We start from the raw sequence: 15140 nt of genomic DNA, 5'->3' as shown, positions 1-15140 counted from the left end.
TTTTGCTTTTTTTTTTTTTTTTTTGAGTAATGTTTAAAATAAAACCAAATTCTAAACAAATGGCACGAATAGTCTATGACATGAATACCAAACAGAATATTTGTGTCATATACCCTCTGTCAGCTGTGCCCAGATCTTTAAAGGTACACATTTTTCCAAGACTAAGTGAATAAAACTGAAACAAAAAAATGTAAGCCCCATTATAATTTTGAAAAAGAAAGAAAAAACGTAAAGGGACACCATCAGCTGGTTTAGATTGGAAATGGGGCCTGAATGATGACACTCCCATTGGCAAAACCCCTGGCTTCCTCTCACACTCCTAGGTTTTAATGTCCACTCTTTTCCAAACAGCTCTTAGAAGCCCTTTGAGAAGAGTGCATTTCCTTGCCTGGGAGGCAGAAGAAGTATTTTAGGCTTTGGGGTCTCAGAAAGTAATGATTCAGGTCATGATTTGTTGAGATTTACCAAGATGACCTTGTTTTGTCTTGTGGAAACTTACCATGAAATCCACAGTAACACCCACCGTAACTGTGAAGCCATAGTGTGTCACCATATCGCTCATTCCGCGGTTGCTGCCACAAGCAAATGACAAGTGACAGCCACACTGACTTATACACCATTAAACACCCAGGGGGGAATGAAAACTTGTCATGGGTTAGGTCAAGCACCAGCAAGAGAAGAGCTGTGGAGCATTTGCAGGGCTAACAACAGAAAATCTGGGCAAACAAAAAGGAACTGGTTAGGATTATAAATTGGTTCAATACTTTTGCAAAAGCCTTGGCGGTAGCTATTAAAACTAAACACGCATATACCCTATAATCCAGCAATTCCACTTTACGGCGCTAGAGGTCAGAATAGTGCTTACCCTGGGGTAGTGGCTAAGCGGGGCAGGAGTGAGACTTGTGGGGCTCTGCAAATGTTCAACATCTTGATCTGATGAAGTCACATGGGTGTAGACATAGGTAAACATTCATTAAACTGTACACTCCGTATTTGTGCACTGTCCCGTGAGCTATACCTCAAAAAAAAAAAAAAGTAATTCATAAAAATTCCAAATAAAGAGGCTTTTGCAAAGTGCTGGCAATTTAAGAGGACCTCTGTCTCTGGATTAAGACAAAATGCTGTGTTCACCAGGAACTCATTATAGTTTCCCAGGTAGAGAACCCCCAATCAAAACGCGGAGGTTGGGGTGTAGTCTCTACTTTCCCCTAAGACAGTAGGTCTCACTCATCCCTTTCTCCACGAACCGGGGTCCCACTGACACAAAGACCCACATTTCCTAGGGCATTGCTATATTTATGGGCACTGATAGACGCTTTACCTCTGGCACCTTTTGACAATTCAAATGGCTTTTCTTTGACGAAATGATTCCAATGGTTGACAACCGGGTTGTTTTTGAATCGCCCTTTCTTGGCAAAGCCAAAATTGTCATATCAGATGCCAAGTTACTTTCTAAAATTAAATGAAGTTAAATGGCAGGCTCTGCTGATATTGCTTAATACTTGCTCATAATTATATTGTAGCCTCTGCCATTTCCCAGTGCGTCTGCTCACCCTTTCATTATTCGCTGTGTATTCAGTTACTCGGGGGCACCCACTGGGCAGTAAGTGACTGAGAAACCACCAGAGCCAAGCGTCTACGCCGCTATGCTCCTAGCAGAGCAGCGTAACTCCCCCAGTGCCTGAGCCTGCTGAGCACTGCTTGCACCCACTTCCCCTCTGTTCACAGATTCGAGAGAAATTTTAGTTTGTAATGGGGGGCAGATCTGCACCTCAGGTCTTAGAGCTGGGAAACTCTAATGGGCTCCGGATGAGCCCAGCATCAAGGGACAGGCCCTCTTAAACTGCCAGCCCCTTGAAAAGGACACAGACCGAATGGAAGCGCATCAGGCTGTCAGTAGATGTGGTTTCCAGTTTATGATGAGAAAACGGGTGAGGGAAAAAAAAAAAAAAAGTTTGAAGAGCATAAAAAGGAATGGACTCAAAATATGGATAAATCCAAATGCATTTTCTAGGTTAAAGTGGTTTTAGGTTTGTTCATATGTAGGCTTACAAAATGTGATAGTATTAATGCAAGAATCTGGCTGTGATTTAGAAGGAATTGATACTAAATTGGGAAACAAAATGATGTTACATGTACCAAAACTGAACACTACTTTATTATTCATGACTTGGTATCACAACCTTATGGCAGCTTTTAAATACGAAAAAACCTGTGAAGATATAATGGATTAAAGCTGTGGAAGTTTTATAGAGACAAAAAAAATGCTCTATATTTCAAGGCATTACATCCCCTGGATATTTTTAAGATTTTAACTCAAGGGTCAAATTTTTATGGTTGGGTAAACAGTCGAGAACGATTCCATCAGCTGCTTTTCAGTTATTATAATAGAGGGAAACACAGTATACCTTTGCTATTTAAAAGATTTTTTTTTAAGATCGGAACATGTGTTCCACTTCATGGTATCAACCACAGAGCAAAATGGCTCTAATTGGGAACATACTTGGGGCAAACGACTGGATTAAAGTGACTGAGAGTTATAAATGTCTGAAATGTCTATTTCAGGCACAAGCAGGGGGAAATGGCACTAATTTCTAGAGTGTGCACATAATGATTACATTAGCCCACAGAGATGAAGAGTATACCCGCGTGGACCCTGGAGAAGAAATACCAGATGAATAAGGAATGAGCCAATCGATTCCTTAGTGGGCGGCAAGCACCATGAGAAAGGCCTTGGCTGACTCTGTCTCCACCCTGCGCCGCGCAACCACGTAGCCAGCCCATTTCTCCAGAATCCCAGTACCTTCCTCTGTAGTATCCACCAAACGAAATAAAATGCTTATATTGGTACAATGAAAAACGCCAACTAACCTCTGACTTTTGACTTAACCTCTGACCCACTGCACACCAGCATTTTATACCTTCTCCTCGGCCTCAAATTGCTTTTGGAAGAAGTTGGTGGCTCATCACAATGGAGATGTGCCAAAAGACACAGAGGTGCACACATCTAGGCTCCATGTACGCACATGCACACACGCCTTTTTTGCTAGATGCTGACTCCCGGGCCCAACAAGCGAGGTAAGGGCAGCCCTCCCTGCCTTGTTCCAGCCTATCTGGATGTGTGTGGGGGCGTGTACCTATGGCTGGAGAGTATTCTAGGATGAGAGGAAAAAGTCTGAGTGGCAGAAGGCTTAGAGTGAGGGTGCTAGATAGAATCAAGGGACAGTCACTGCTGGTGAGGACCCTGCCCTCGTCCCCTGTGCATTAACCTTTCCAGTAAATATGCTGACAGTGTCCAACTTCAAGCAGTGTCTTCAATTCGCTGCCTGAGGTTTTCTCTTGGCCTGAGAATGGAGTCATCTAGAGGAGCCATGGAATCAGCACCCCAAGAGCACTGGCCTCACTCGATACAGGATGGACTGGGAGGTAAATACGCCAGCTTCCTCACCCCTTAGTTGGGTATAACCCCAAGGCATGTGCTGTGGACATAGCTCCCAGAGCTCCCCCAGCAGGAGTGAGCCCCAACTGCCCGCACAGGAAATATGCTCCAGCATGTACTCTTTCCCGCCGTGCTTCCCTGCTCTCCTACTGGAGCTTCAGATCACCTCCCAAATAAGCTTCTTGCCCTTAAATCCTCATCTCAGGGTCTGTGTCTATGCGACCCAATGAAGGCCAGATGGATTCGGACTCAGGGAATCGTGGCATTTGGAACTCAAAGATGGGATTTTGAGCCTTGCCTTGGCAATTTGCTCTCTGTGACCACAGCTGAGTTACTTTCTCTCTCTGAGCCTCAGTTTCTTCATCCATAAAATAGGGATAATAGTACACCTTTGCTACATAACGGTGCCATCGGGAGGTGCAAATGAGATAATGTATGTGAAAGTGTTAAAAACTGTAAAGAGCCACATAAATACTCATTATAGTTCATGAGGATTGTTCTCACCTCCCCCACCACACGACTTCTTTTATACATTTTGTTTGAAATTATAGACTCATGGGAAGTTGCAGTAACAGTATGTAGAGCCCCACGTACCCTTCACCCAGCTTCTCCCAATGGGACATCTAATGTGATGGTAGGAGGACAGCAAAACCAGGAAACTGATACTGGTACAGTACTATTAACTAGACTAGTGACCTCATTCAGTTTTATGCTTTTTAAGGACTTGCCAATCTGCCATTCTATTTCTCCCCAGTCCTCTGGCCTCCACTACCCGCCCCCACCTCTAGTGATCTTTGAAGAGTCTAAACCAGCCACTCAGATCACTATGTCTTAGGGTCTACCATGTTAGAGCAGCTTCTGACTTAACACTTTCAACTGTTGTCCGAAGCACACTTCAAAACTGTGAGACAAAATTCTATTCCTTTTAATCTAAATCTGTCACTGCGTCTTGACCAACAACAGGTAGGCATTGTAGATGAAATCCCAAGAGCTTGGATCCCACTAAGCAACTTCCTAAAATGGTGAATGTAGCAGTTACCCAAAGAGCTGTTTCCAGTGATGAATTGGATAACAATATTTTCATTAGAAGGTTAATACATTTTCTTTAGTTGCTTTAGAAGTCTTGGGTAAATGCCTCCTTGTTCAGTTGATTCATAGCCTTCTTAATTTTTCAAGGTGTCCTGTCATCCTTTCCTTAGTACTCCTGGGACTTTGCCTTTAACGCCTGGAGAAAAAGTGGGGAGAGCCTTTTCTCCATCAATCCTCCAGTGAAGAGAAGGGTCGCGGGGTCGTTCACAGTAGCGCCTCAGTAATCTCCTATTGCCTCTTTGAATGCAACCACTATTCCTCTTTGAGCAGATCATTTATCTCCTCCCTGACTGCCTTCTCGGTTAAAGGTTAACAAAAATGACATCCCCTTCAAGTTCAAACCCTTGGAATGCACAGACCCCTGCTGCCAACAAAGTCTTTCAAACCAAGGAGACAGAAGATGTACCAGGGCGAAGGCTCTGAAACTGCTGCCATTTCTCTTTCTTCCGGATGCCTGTGGGTCTTGCTGACCATCCTGATCTTCTGAAAAGGCCTTAGCATATCTGTTTTCAAGGACCAAGACTGTAGTAGTCTTGTAGTAGCACAGGACCCATTGTCTAAGTGCTGGAGATATGCCTCTCAGAGCTTTCTAGCCTTCCATTTTCTTGTAAGTTCACTTGTGGACTTCTCACTCTCCTTCCTGGTTTCAAGGCATTAGCTCCACAGATACTACTCCTGACCTACCTCTCATTCCCAGACTCTCTCAGGGAATCTGATCCCATAGTCCACTTGCCTGCAAGTCCCACCTACACCAGTGGGACCACCATTCCCATAGTTGCCTGGACTCAAACCCTCAGACTTACTTTACTCCTTACCAAGAAGCCTCTGGAGCTGCCTGGTCCTGGTCTGTCATTCCCCTCCCACACAGCCAGCACACACCAAGATCTCATGTGTCTAAGAAATGGGTTTTAGTGATCTTCTACCTTTGGACAAACCCAATAATGCTTTAGGAAAACATCACAGGCCAATGCACAAGGACAACAGCCTTGCTCTGCCGATCCCAGCCCACAAGTGAAACACTCGGACACCCCATGCCCATTCCCAGACTGGTTTTTGCTCCAGTTACTCTTCTTGACCAAAACTACACCTCTGACTCTTTTCCACCTGTGAAATTCCACCTCGGCTAAAAGGATCTGGACACTTCTATCCTCATTTGTACCACCTGTCGACAGTAGTGCTAGGCCGCCTGGCACTGCTTGCTAATTTTCTATATCCCTTATCTTCCTCTACTACACTGCAAGCTTCTCGGGAGCAGAGACCCTGTCTTACTTTTCTGCAACCTCCACAGCATCTAGGGGTCCGCCTCATCCAGAGAAGGAGCACCACATATTTCTCATGATGAGTTGATACCCTTGTGTCCACCGGTCCCAACAGAAGCAAAGGAAGGGCAATGAAACCAATTCTTCTTGAGCAGCTACGATGTGCCACAGCCTTCTCTGAGCACCTCATCTAATATAAAGTGCCCCATCCCCCCATCTATCACATTACCCAGTTCCGTCGTCATCGTAGCATCTCTCACTACCTGAAATTATCCTGTTCAGTCACTTATTCATGTAACAGATGCTTTGTTGTGCTCTCCAGATCCTCCTTTCAGGACTATGGTTCTCATTCCTCCAGGTAGTGGGAATGATGGCTGCTGGGTGTTCTCAGCTAAGCGTCCCTTCAAGAATTGTCCATTGATCACACCCCTCCCCTGGGGCAGCCTGCATTTTGTGACTGTCAAAGTGGGGGTATAAAGGCCCACATACTTGCCTTGCCTGGGGGCAACTCTGAAGGGCTATGTTGGTCCCAGAGCTTCTGTGGGGTGGGCTGAAGCCTCTGTATCCCCCACCTCTCCCCACCAGTCTTTGCTCAGTCTCTCTTCCCTCACTTGCCTACCAGTGTCATCCCTAAGAGCATCCATAATAAGCTTTCTGTATGCAGGTCTCCATCACAATCTGTTTCCAGGGAACCGGACTTAAGATGCCTTATTTGTTCGTTGTCTGTTCTCACTAGAATGTTCCATAAGAGGAGGGACCTTATCTATCTCATTTACTGCTGGGCCTAGAAGAGTGTCTGGCACATGACAGTTGCTCAAAAAATAATTGTGGACTATGAATGAATGAAAAAAAATGGGTTTTATCTAAATCCTATAGCTCTACCTCATTTTCTGCATGAGAAATCAAGCACAGAGAGGCAAGTTAAATCTCCCAAGGATCCACAGCTAGTCAGTTGTGGAACCAGGATCACACTTGTATGAATCCAATATCTGCACTCTTTTCAAAACCAAGCACAGCCTCTTGATGTCTTCATCATCATGGGTAGTACCTTCTGCTTTGGCTCTCAAGGTCTGGCTGTCTTCTTGGTGTACTTGGCATGGAAATTTCGATGTAACCTTTAACTCTTCTCCTTCTCTGTTCTCTGTCTCAGCCACACCACTGGCATCTTCCATGCCTTTCTGTACGACTGTACTCCCATGTGTCTTTTCACTTCTGATTTCACTGACATTGTGTTTGTTCAGAGCCTGATTCCTCCCCAGTTTGGTCACTACAGTCCTTGCAGCGGGGCCATCGCCTCGTGCTCTCATTTCCTTCAGCTGGCCCTATATGTCACTCTCAACATTCTCTTCCTTACCATCTTCACCACAGTCAGGGGCCAAACAGGACAGAGAATTCATACCAGATGATTTAAATGAAAACCAAAGAGAGAACAACACACTAAAGTATGGGCAGGGTTAGGGGAACAAACCAAGATGGCGAGGCCCTCAGGAATCAGCAAGAATGGGGAGCTGTTGCCACTCCTAGGGTTGAAGGAGTGAGGGAAGGAAACAGTGTTACTGGAGCTTGGTGAGAATTGGAGCCATGAAGGAGGGGTCTCCTCATGGGAGCTGTCATCCTGGAGGGGTGCAGACACTACTGGAGACAGGATGCCAAAGCAGAGAAAGAGCAAGGCTTTTTCTGCTGCCAATCAGAGCTCCCTGCTGCTGTTTCACATTGGCCAGGCCCAGCTGGATGCCAGGTGGCCATGGAGACTGGTGATGGCAGTGTGTAAGTTCCCGAGGCACAGAATGGGGCAGAGAGACTGGATCTGGGGGTTGGGACGGGCAAAAGAGGAACCAATACACCTCAATTTACCAACAGAACAGCTAATTTTCATGTCCCATCAACACCATCCCACGCCTTTCCATTTGTAGATTACGGCAAAGATTATGAAGCCCTTTGCAACACAAATATCCTTTGATCCTTGCAATGTCCCCATGAGGTAAGTACTAGTACCTACCCATTTTATGGATGAGAAAACAAGCTTAGAGGATTTGTGGCTCACCCAAGATCATCAGAAAGCTAAGAAATGGCACAGTTGAAACATAAGCCCAGATTTGTAAATTCAAACTTTTTTTTAGAGAGATTTTATTTATTTATTTGACAGAGAGAGAGAGACAGCGAGAGAGGGAACACAAGAAGTGGGGAGTGGGAGAGGGAGAAGCAGGCTTCCCACAGAGCGGGGAGCCCGACTCAGGGCTTGATCCCAGGACCCTGGGATCATGACCTGAGCCGAAGGCAGACGCTTAACGACTGCGCCACCCAGGTGCCCTGTAAGTTCAAACTTTTTAACCAAAATCCAGGGCTCAGTTTAAGCACACAGTTAAGTTGTACATTTTCTGGAACATCTCTCCATTCCTACCCTCCCCCCTTTCTACACACACACACACACACACACACACGCCCCTACCCCTTGTCTTAATGCTTCTCATTAACTTATCTTTTGTCCTTGGCCTTCTCTTATGCTTCACGAATTCTCTCTTCATCTCTGATCCTCCTTCCCACTAACTCAGGCCCATCAGCATCTTTGTCAGTACCTCACCTCCTCACCAGCTGCCTCTTGCCTCAAACACTGAATTGTGGTAATGTACAGTGCTGCACTATCCAATACAGTAGCCACAAGCCACTTGAAATATGCTTAGTATGACTGAAGAACTAAGTTTTTATTTAATTCTAATAAATTTCAATTTAAAACTGATACTTGGAGCTTAATCTGCACCCCCTTCCCCCACCATCCTTAAGTGTAGGCTGTGCTCAGTGACTTGTTTCCAAGGAAAAGAGTATGGAAAGGGAGAAAAAAGTACCTTAGGGTGCAGAAATCTGGCAAACATGACCTCAGCCAGATGATCAAAGTCAAGATCACCAGTCATAAGTCCTGTCAATATCACATGCCATTGATATGATGCAATGGGAAAAGTACTTCACCTCTGTAGTTTTCCTCCCCCAAACCCATCACCCCAGTCTCATCATGAGGAAAATATCAGCCAAACCCCAACTGGTAGACGTTCTTCAAAATACCCAACAAGTACTCCTCAAAACTGTCAAAGTCACAAGAAACAAGGAAAGTGTAAGAAGCTACTGCAGACCAAAAGAGACTAAGGATACATGAATAAATACAGTGTAGTGTTCTGGATTGGATCCTGGAACAGAATAAGAACATTTGTGGAAAAACTGGTGAAATACAAAGAAAAACTGTAGTTAATAGCACTGTATCTATGTTGTCTTCTGAGTTGTGACAGATATCCCACAGTAACCTAAGATACTAACAATCGGGAAATGTGTGATTTGTATATGGTAACCTCTGTACCATCTTTGCAACTTTTCTGTAAATGTAAAATTATTCTAATATAAAAAGCTTATTAAGAATTTAAAAAATAAAAATCGCTACTCAGTTATTGGAAAACTGTTGGATACGTTGGAATGACTTCAGTATGTTAACTTACGTTTTCGAGTGTAAATTTTAAGAAATCTAAATACAGATCAAGTATTCCCAATGAACATTCAATGTCGGAAATGAGATGGGTTGTAAGTATAAAGTACACACCAGATTTTAAAAGACTTCATACCAAAATAAAGAATGTGAAATATCTTCATTTCTAAAATATCTGATTACATGTTGAAATGATATTTTGGATATATTGGGTTTATAAAAATATATTACTAAAATTAATTTTACTTGTTTCATTTCTCATTTTTTAATAGGACTAGTAGAAAAAAATTACATATATGGCTTCTATTAGAGCTTAAGAACACAGACTCTTGAGCCAAACAGCCTGGGTTGAAATCCCAGCTCTGCACCTAGTAACTGATGGACTTTGAGCAAGTTAGTTAACCTTTCTGTGTTGCAGTTACCCATCTGTAAATAGAGTACCTACCTCATGGGGTTGTTGGGAGGATTCAGCAAGTTCACCTATATACTGTGCTGGGTTAGAGTAAGCACTGGAACATAGTAAGCACCCAATAAATGCTAGCCATTATCATTAAGGTAAGGTTGTTTATAGCCAAAGGGTCTTTGGAGCTTCGAGAGTCCTGAAGGGATGCACTGCAACAGCAGAGAGAGAGCAAGGAAGAAAGACCTTCACTGCTTTCTCTTCCTCTCTTCCACCTTCCTGCCAGGGTCTCCCATTGCTCAGGCTCTACGGAAGCTGGCCAGCAAGTGAGCCCAGATGAAGCCATTGCAGGGCTCAGCTTCCCAGGTGCAGAGCAAGGCAGAGAGAAGTGGGGAATAGATTTGGGGGAGGGGGTGGAAGGTCAAAGGAAGAGAACCAAGACACCTCACTACTTCCATGGCAACCAAAAGCCTAAAGCACCCTACTTTCCACACCCACTCAGCCGCACGTCTCTGTCACCTCCTTGGTAACTCAGGACAGCCGTGTTTAGTGAGTTTCCCTCAGCCTTCCCAGACCCCCTATTTCATAATGGACTCAGCCCTTGCCATGCTCAGAGCTCTGAGCCTTCATCAGTCCTGAACTCAACCTTTTCAGAGATTAGTCAGTATATGAAGAGATGGGCATGTTTTCTGTGTTTTCACTGACTCTTTTCTCTCGGTATTATGTACACCGCTCTGCAGCGTGAACTGACTGATTGATGGAGATGAAGCGAATGATGATTAATGACCTCAGAATTGTGTTTTGATTGGGTTTTTTTCCCCTACAGGATTCTTCCCAGTGTTCCTAATGTCCACCTTAGCTGGCCAGTCACTGTTCTCTGAAATAAATGAAGCTAGGATGGATCTCCTTTGTGTGTAGGGCGAGCATTACCTTTGTGGACCGATCACACTAGCTTTCTGGTTCTGCTGGCCATATGGTCTCTCCCCTCTGCTCAGTTTTTCCAGGGCACATGTGCAGGGAATCTAATAATGGATTCCAGCCAGCCTCTGGGCTATTATGTAAATCGGAATCCACTAGCACTCCCCCATACACACACACATCCCTCTGGGAATTTCTCTAATTAATTAAGTTTAAAACACACACACACACATACACATACACACGCACGCACGCACGCTCCTTTTCATGGTGTTAGGTGGTCTTAACACTACTCTATTTTGGGGTGTGGCTCTACTTTTAAGGATAGGAAGCACATGACTTTATGACTCTGGTTACTTAAGTGCTCAATCTCATTAAGCTCCTAAAGTCATCACGTACTCCCAGCATCTCCCAAAGGACTGTTCTCCTGCCAATATTTACACATTTTGGTCTATTTTATTAGGTGCATACAAGTTTAGAATTGTTTTATCTTTCTGAGGAACAATCTTTTATAATGATCTAGTGACCCCTTCTAACCCTGATAATGCTTTTTATCTTAAAGTCTGTATTCCTCAATGTAGCTTTCTTTGGGTTAGTAATTGCCTGTGTGCCTTTTTTATTATTATTATTCTGTTACTTTCTGCCTTTCTGCATTCTTGTGCCTTAAGTGTGAATTTTGTAATGGACATATAGCTACATTTTTTTTTAAATCCCGTCTGATAATTTCTGCTTTTTTAATTGGCTAGTTAATTCACTAGCCTATTTGGTGAGTAATAGCAACTATTATATTTGGACTTGGTTTGCTATCTTGGTTTTTTATTTTTTATTTGTCCTGCTTTTTCTGTGATTCTTTTTCTTTCCCATTTCTTGCTATTGGTCGGATTGTTTGTGGTTTATTGTCTGTTTGTGGGTGTATTTGTTTCCTTATTTCATTGTTCCTTTTTACTTATTTGGATTTTATAGACTCTATTTTTACTTACTTAGTGATCACCCTTGAAATTTTATCATGTATATTTAACTTACAAAGTGAAAAAATTAATAATATTTTAACATTCCTCTAGAAAGAGGGTTGGCAGACTATGGCCCAATGATCAAATCTGCCCACCACCAGTCATTGTGAATAAAGATTTACTGGACCATAGGCTTGTTCCTTCACTTGTGTACCATCTATGGCTACTTTCACCCTATGATGGCAGAGTTTCGTTTTCACGACAGGGACTGTATGGTCTGCAAAACTTAGAATATTTACTAGCTGCCCCTTTATAGAAAACGTTTGCCAACACTTGTTCTCTAATAATACTCTTAAGGATCGTAGGAGATTTTTTTAACGATTTTACTTATTTATTTGAGAGAGAGGGAGAATGCGAGTAGGGGAAGGAGCAGAGGGAGGGACAAGCAGACTCCATGCTGAGCGTGGAGCCCAACATGGGGCTCGATATGGGGCTCAATGAGGGGCTCGATCTTACGACCCTAAGATCATGATCTGAGCTGAAACCAAGAGTCAGATGCTTAACCAACTTAGCCATCCAGGTGCCCCAATATCTTAGGAGATTTTAACTCTGATCTCCCCTTCCTGACTTGCATATGATTCTTGTCCAATATTTTATTTTTGTCATTTTTCTTAACTCTATAATTTGACATTAGCATTCCTTTTTTCCCAAATATTATTTGATCATATGTGTATGATTTTACATTTTTACATATTCGTTCACATGCATATATGGTTTTTTTAAAGTTTATTTTTTTAGTAATCTCTACACCCAATGTGGAGCTGGAACTCAACCCCAAGATCAAGAGTCACATGCTCCTCCTACTGAGCCAGCCAGGTTGCTCACCATTCCTTTTGGCATCTCAGATCATCCTTCCGACATCATTTTCCTTCTTTCTGAAGCACATCTTTTAGAAGATGTTCCTTTCATGAAGATCTTTTGATAGTAAATCCCTCTGTTCTGGTGTATTTGTAAACATATTAATTTTACCCTCCTTCCTAAAATGTGGTTTTCTGAGTACACAATTCTAAGCTCTAAGTTATTTTCTCTCAACAATTGAAAAATATTATTCCACAGTCTTCTGATTTCCATTGCTGTTGAAGGCAACTGTTAGTCTAACTGTCATTCCTTTAAGGATGATCCATTTTTTCTCTCTGGCCCCTTTTAAGATCTCTTGGCAGTTAGTGTTCTGCAGTTGAATTATGAGGTATTTAGACACAAATTTCCTCTTCTGAAAATATCTTTTTTGGTATATGTTGTGATTCCGGGATGTTTTTCATCAGTGTTGGAAGAGTCATACCACTATCTCGTCAAATCTCTTTCTCCTCTAATTCTGAAACTCCAATTAGATTTATGTTTGACCTTCTCATTGTGGACTCCAATCACTTAATCTCTCGTTCATGGTTTCTAGCTCCTTCCCTCTTTGTGCTGCATTTTGGGTAATTTCTAATCCTCTCTTCAGCTGGATTTAATCTACTGTTTAACCAGTCCATATGGGTTTTTGTTCAATAATTATATTTTTATTTATAGAAGTTCTATTAAAAAATATTTCTAGTTATTTCTGCTAGCCTCTTGTTGCCTACTCATCTGTGTGATTGCATCTTTTACATCTTTAAACATTTCATACATAGTTGTTCTGTATTCTGTAACTGAAAATTCCTATATCTCCAATCACTGTGGAGATTTGAATCTATTATATGTTATTTATGCAGCCTCTGGTTCATGGTGGCTTGTCTTACTATATTGCAAGCTGATTGCTTGATTTTAAGCTGTGGGAATCCTGTAGGTCTAAATTAGAGGAGCTCTTTTCTGAAGAGGATTTACTTTAGCAAAAAGTCAGAGACACCTCTGATATAAGACCACTTCAGCCACTGTGAAGATCTTGGCTTGATAAATGGGTCCTCGGATCAGCATTCTCAGTATTGTTATGTGTTGCTATTGATATCTACCCTCAGGGCATTCCCCCACACACCTACTGCTTGCAATTTAAGGCTTCCTGCTCTGGTCTAGGCCTGGATTATTTTTTATTTTAGGAGCTAACGTTGTGGAAGCCTTTGGAAATCTCTCCAACCACTTGACCAGAAATGACTTGAAAGCTGTTTTATATTTTTTTATCCAGGATAGAGCTGCCATGCAGTGAGAGAGTCACTCAGAGCACTCCTCCGACGCCTAACACACAGACATATGCACACATATACACCAATTGTTAAACTTTGAAACATACTGTTTTAGGTGGAAATCTGGTTGAAAAAAATGCCATTACTCATTGTTTCACTTACTGCACCAAATATAAAACTAGGCTTTCTTATTTAGTCACTATTTTACCATCTCTAACGTTAAAAATAGCTATGGGCCTCAAGATGCTTGCTTCTTGTATACAAAGCTGATATTTTAGCACATGGTCCCTAAAGACAAGTCCTGTACAGTAAGTTAGTTTGCCTTTAGAAGTGGGCACTGGTGACCTTGGCCACTTGCCTTGATCTCACACACACAGGGAAGCTGTTGTTTCTTCAACACTACAGGAAGACATTATTTAGCCATCGTAGCTTGCTGTTCATTTGCCACAGGCCTCACAACCCATGTTTTTGGTAAGTCATTTCTCAAGACCCCTCAGAGGGGGCGCCTGGGTGGCTCAGATGGTTAAGCGTCTGCCTTCGGCTCAGGTCGTGATTCCGGGGTCCTGGGATCGAGGCCCGCGTCGGGCTCCTGGCTCAGTGGGGAGCCTGCTTCTCCCTCTCCCTCTGCCTCTCTCCCTGCTCATGCTCTCTCTCTCTCTCTCTCTCTCTCTGTTATCTCTGTGTCTCAAGTGAATAAATAAAATCTTTAAAAAGAAAAAGACCCCTCAGAGAGAAAATCAAGTGGTCCATTCTAGGTCCATCTGCATGCCTCCCACTATTGATCTTTGTGAGATGACTCAAACCCTCCAAATCTCCATACCTTGGTCCTCTACATTCACTAAATAAGTGGATCAACTAAAATGAAAAACTGGCTGTCACATCCTCCTCTTTCCCAACACTAGGGAAAGGGGACTGATCTGACAAATATGAAAATGAGCACCAGTATACTGATTTTTCTCTCTTTGAGCCCCTGCTCTGGTACAAGGGGAAAGGCTTTGCATCCTGTATCAGTGCTGTGGACAAGTGCCTCTTTGCAAGGATCCCCCCATTATTGGGCAAACTACTCCTTGTATTCAAAGGTCCCCTAAGATAGAGAGAGTGTGTTGTCACAGAAAGGGCAAGAAGCCTTTAAGCAGGTAGCCTTGGGAAAAGTGGGGCGGGTTGGCTGGGAAAAGTATGGGAAGCATTCCAGACATTTTGAGAAGACTATAAGGCCCCTAAGACTAAGAAGAGAAGAAAAGAAATTCACATTTATTGAATTCCTATTATGGCCATGGTACTTTTCTTTCCTCCTTATTATTTTATTAAATTATTTTTTTAAATGTCAGAAATAAGAGAGAAAAAGGAGAATAATGCCCATTTACCTATCATCCAGATTTAACAATGCACATTTTGTCATATTTCTGTCATCTATTTTTTATATTTAGAATTACAGACATAATAATATTTGACCCTTAAAG

General features: G+C 42.7%; 1 pseudogene; it reads left to right on the top strand.

The window, feature by feature from the left end:
* The window catches only part of LOC110574975, a 60054-nt pseudogene that overhangs the window by 6357 nt on the left and 38557 nt on the right, over positions 1–15140 (top strand).

The sequence above is a fragment of the Neomonachus schauinslandi genome, chromosome X (assembly GCF_002201575.2).
Source record: "Neomonachus schauinslandi chromosome X, ASM220157v2, whole genome shotgun sequence".
Classification (NCBI taxonomy): domain Eukaryota; kingdom Metazoa; phylum Chordata; class Mammalia; order Carnivora; family Phocidae; genus Neomonachus; species Neomonachus schauinslandi.
The sequence above is the reverse complement of the archived record's forward strand: the minus strand, read 5'-3'. Positions and strand labels throughout refer to the sequence as shown.